Source organism: Triticum dicoccoides, chromosome 5A (genome assembly GCF_002162155.2).
Source record: "Triticum dicoccoides isolate Atlit2015 ecotype Zavitan chromosome 5A, WEW_v2.0, whole genome shotgun sequence".
NCBI lineage: Eukaryota > Viridiplantae > Streptophyta > Magnoliopsida > Poales > Poaceae > Triticum > Triticum dicoccoides.
In genome coordinates, this window is record NC_041388.1 from 443,107,233 (window position 1) to 443,112,805 (window position 5,573).

The following is a 5,573-nucleotide window of genomic DNA, read 5'->3' on the forward strand; positions in this document are numbered from 1 at the left end:
CGACCGGCCACATTTGAAACGGGATCCTGTTCATTAGGAGGGGGCTAGCGTACCGCAAAACTGAGGAAACGGACCTCCTACAGCCGAAACGGGGGTCCTGTTGATCGGGAGGGGTGTGGCATACAGCAAAATGGAGGAAATGGACTTGTGTTGGAGCGCTACGGTCGAAACGGGGGTCCTGTTCATCGGGAGGGTGTGGTGTACCGCAAAATGGGACTCCACGGGATACTGTTCATCTCCACCATCGACCCCCTCCGCGGGCTACTGTTCATCCACCGTCGACCTCCTCTAGCCTCCACCTGCGACTTTTCATCCACGGGCTCCTGTTCATCCAGCCTCCACCGTGCGCTACTCCATCGACTATTGTTCAACCAACCCTCTCCATGGGGTACTGTTCATCCAGCCCTCCACCATCTACTATTTCATCCTGCCCTCCACGGGGTGGTCCTGTTCATCCAGCCCTCCACGGGGTCCTGTTCATCCAGCCCCAACCGGCTCGATCGATCGGGGTCCTATTCATCTAGAGGCAACACCACGGGGTCCTGTTCATCCACCCCCACCGGGAACTGTTCATCCAACCCCCTAGCAACGCTCACTGTTCATCCAGAGGCAGCATCGATCGGCTTCAGTTAGCAGCAGTAGCGAAGGAATCGCTCGATCGGGTTCAGTTAACAGCCATCGATCGATCGCTCGGGTTTAGTAACGCGTAGCCTGCAGTGCAATCGCTCGGGTTCAGTTAGAGCCCAACGCCTCGCACCCACGCGCATGCGTGTACAAGAGAAACGCGCATCGCTCGGCCCCGACCACCCACCGTAACCGCGAACACCCTGATATTTTCCTCGCCCTCGCTTCTACCATGGTTTTTTCCGTCATGGACGACCCAAAGAATGTCATGCAGCTGTGTCTTCGGCCCGCCCAGGACGAAAAACCCATTTTCTGTCATGATTTTTTGTCATAGAAGTAGGACCCCACCACATCTATGATGATACCGGGTTTTGTCACAATTATCATCATAGAAGTGTCATAAGTATGACATAAAAAAATTCGTTCGGCCCAAAATGTCACGGATGTGTCTTTTTTTGTAGTGTATGAACATGTGTATAACTACGACCGGGATTCAATAAACCATTCACATTGGGTGCATGACCATAGAAGGTATTATTCATGTAAACAGAATAACCATTATTCTCTGACTTAAATGAATAATCGTATTGCAATAAACATGATATAATCATGTTCATGCTCAACGCAGACACCAATGCAAACAACATTTATCTAGGTTCAACACTAATCCCGAAGGTAGAGGGAGCGTGCGATGGTGATCACATCAACCTTGGAAACACTTCCAACACACATCGTCACCTCGCCCTTAGCTAGTCTCCGTTAATTCCGTAGCTTTTGTTTCGAGTTACCAATATTAGCAACTAAACCAGTATCTAATACCCAGGTGCTACTAGGAGTACTAGTAAGGTACACATCCATAACACACATATATCAAATATACTTTTGTTGAAGTTGACAACCTTCTTATCTACCAAGTATTTGAGGCAGTTCCGCTACTAGTGACCGTTCCCCTAATAGAAGCACTTTGTCTCAGGTTTGGGTTCTTGGGTTTCTTCACTAGAGCGGCAATTGGCTTGCCATTCAAGAAGTTTCCCTTCTTACCCTTGCCCTTATTTGAAACCAGTGCTCTTGTTAACCATCAACACTTGATGCTCCTTCTTGATTTCTACCTTTACAGCCTTAAGAACGACGAACAACTCCGGGATTATCTTCCCTTGCATGATATAGTTCATCACTAAACTCTAGTAGCTTGGTGATAGCGACTAGAGAACTTTTGTCAATCACTCTCTTATTTGGAAGATTAACTCCCACTTGATTCAAGTGATTGAAGTACCCAGACATTCTAAGCACATGCTCACTAGTTGAGCTATTCTCCTCCATCTTGTAGGCAAAGGTCTTGTCAGAGGTCTCAACCTCTCAACACGGGCATGAGCCTGAAATACCAATTTCAGCTCTTCGAACATCTCATATGTTCTATGGCGTTCAAAACGCTTTTGGAGCCCCGACTCTAAGCTATAAAGCATGGTGCACTAAAACTATCAGGTAGTCATCAGAACGTGTCTACCAGATGTTCACAACATCCACAGACGATGACAGAGGGGTTGGCACACCGAGCGGTGCATCAAGGACAGAAGCCTTCTGTGTAGCAGTGAGGACAATCCCCAGACTACGGCCCTATTCCGCACAATTTCTTACAATATCTTTCAACTTAGTCTTTCTCTAGGAACGTATTAAAACAAAGAGCTAAAGGGCGAGCTATTAATCCACAACATAATTTGCAAAGACAATTTAGACTATGTTCATGATAATTAAGCTCATCTAATCAAATTATTCAATGAACTCCCACTTAGATAGACATCCCTCTAGTCATCTAAGTGATACATGATCCGAATCGACTAGGCCGTGTCCGATCATCACGTGAGACGGACTAGTCATCAACGGTGAACATCTCCATGTTGATCGTATCTACTATACGACTCATGTTCGACCTTTCGGTCTTCCATGTTCCGAGGCCATGTCTGTACATGCTAGGCTCGTCAAGTCAACCAAGTGTGTTACGTGTGTAAATCTGGCTTACACCCGTTGTATGCGAACGTTAGAATCTATCACACCCGATCATCACGTGGTGCTTCGAAACAACGAACCTTCGCGACGGTGCACAGTTAGGGGGAACAATTTCTTGAAATTTTAGCGAGGGATCATCTTATTTATGCTACCGTCATTCTAAGCAAATAAGATGTAAACATGACAAACATCACATGCAAATCATAAAGTGACATGATATGGCCAATATCATCTTGTGCCTTTGATCTCCATCTTCGAGGCGCGGCATGAACACCATCGTCACCGGCATGACACCATGATCTCCATCATCATGTCTTCATGAAGTTGCCTCGCCAACTATTACTTCTACTACTATGGCTAACGGTTAGCAATAAAGTAAAGTAATTACATGGCGTTTTCATTAACACGCGGGTCATAAATAAATTAAGACAAATCCTATGGCTCCTGCCGGTTGTCATACTCATCGACATGCAAGTCGTGATTCCTATTACAAGAACATGATCAATCTCATACATCACATATATCATTCATTACATCCTTTTGGCCATATCACATCACATAGCATACCCTGCAAAAACAAGTTAGACGTCCTCTAATTGTTGTTGCATATTTTACGTGGCTGCTATGGGTTTCTAGCAAGAACGTTTCTTACCTACGCAAAACCACAACGGTGATATGCCAATTGCTATTTACCCTTCATAAGGACCCTTTTCATCGAATCTGATCCGACTAAAGTGGGAGAGACAGACACCCGCCAGCCACCTTATGCATCAAGTGCATGTCAGTCGGTGGAACCAGTCTCACGTAAGTGTACGTGTAAGGTCGGTCCGGGCCGCTTCATCCCACAATGTCGCCGAATCAAGATAAGACTAGTAACGGTAAGCAAATTAAACAAATCATCACGCACAACTGCTTTGTGTTCTACTCGTGCATAGAATTTACGCATAGACCTAGCTCATGATGCCATTGTTGGGGAACGTAGCAATAATACAAAAAAATTCCGACGTGTCACCAAGATCAATCTAGGAGATACTAGCAACGAGAGAGAGAGAGTGCATCTTCATACCCTTGAAGATCGCTAAGCGGAAGCGTTACGAGAACGCGGTTGGTGGAGTCGTACATGCAGCGATTCAGATCGTCGTCGATTCCGATCTAAGCGCCGAACAACGGCGCCTCCGCGTTCAACACACGTACAGCCCGGGGACGTCTCCTCCTTCTTGATCCAGCAAGGGGAGAGGAGAAGTTGAGGGAGAACTCGGACAACATGACGGCGTGGTGGTGATGGAGCTCGTGGTTCTCCGGTAGGGCTTCGCCAAGTGCTACGGAGGAGGAGGAGGTGTAGGAGAGGAGAAGGGGCTGCGCCAGGGGAAGGGTGCGGCTGCCCTCTGATACGTCTCCAACGTATCTATAATTTTTTATTGCTCCATGCTATATTATTTACTGTTTTGAATGTTTATGGGCTTTATTATACACTTTTATATCATTTTTTGGGACTAACCTATTAACACAGAGCCCAGTCCCAGTTTCTGTTTTTACCTTGTTTTAGGGTTTCGAAATCAAACGGAGTCCAATTGACCTGAAACTTCACGGAACTCATTTTTGGAAGGAAAGAAGCCCAGAAGACTTGGAGTGCACGTCGGGGGATCTGCGAGGAGGTCATGAGGCAGGGGGCGCGCCCACCCTCCTGGGCGCGCCCTCCACCCTCGTGGCCCCCTGACGTACTTCTTCCACCTATATATCTCCATATACCCTAAAAACATCCGTGAGCACAATAGATCGGGAGTTCCACGGCCAAAAGCCTCCGTAGCCACCAAAAATCAATCTAGACCCATTCCGGCACCCTGCCGGAGGGGGCAATCCCTCTCCGGTGGCCATCTTCATCATCCCGGTGCTCTCCATGATGAGGAGGGAGTAGTTCTCCCTCGGGGCTGAGGGTATGTACCAGTAGCTATGTGTTTGATCTCTCTCCCTCGTTTTCTTGACGTGATACGATCTTGATGTATCGCGAGCTTTGCTATTATATTTGGATCCTATGATGTTTCTTCCCCCCTCTACTCTCTTGTAATGAATTGAGTTTCCCCTTTGGAGTTATCTTATCGGATTGAGTCTTTAAAGATTTGAGAACACTTGATGTATGTCTTGTCGTGCGTATCTGTGGTGACAATGGGATACCACGTGATTCACTTGATGTATGTTTTGGTGATAAACTTGCGGGTTCCGCCCATGAACCTATGCATAGGGGTTGGCACACGTTTTCGTCGTGATTCTCCGGTAGGAACTTTGGGGCACTCTTTGAGGTCCTTTGTGGTTGTTGAATAGATGAATCTGAGATTGTGTGACGCATATCGTATAATCATACCCACGGATACTTGAGGTGACATTGGAGTATCTAGGTGACATTAGGGTTTTGGTTGATTTGTGTCTTAAGGTGTTATTCTAGTACGAACTCTAGGGCTGTTTGTGACACTTATAGGAATAGCCCAACGGATTGATTGGAAAGAATAACTTTGAGGTGGTTTCGTACCCTACCATAATCTCTTCGTTTGTTCTCCGCTATTAGTGACTTTGGAGTGACTCTTTGTTGCATGTTGAGGGATAGTTATGTGATCCAATTATGCTATTATTGTTGAGGGAACTTGCACTAGCGAAAGTATGAACCCTAGGCCTTATTTCCACGTATTGCAATACCGTTTACGCTCACTTTTATCATTAGTTACCTTGCTGTTTTTATAATTTCAGATTACAAATACCTTTATCTACTATCCATATACCACTTGTATCACCATCTCTTCGCCGAACTAGTGCACCTATACAATTTGCCATTGTATTGGGTGTGTTGGGGACACAATAGACTATTTGTTATTTGGTTGCAGGGTTGCTTGAGAGAGACCATCTTCATCCTACGCCTCCTACGGATTGATAAACCTTAGGTCATCCACTTGAGG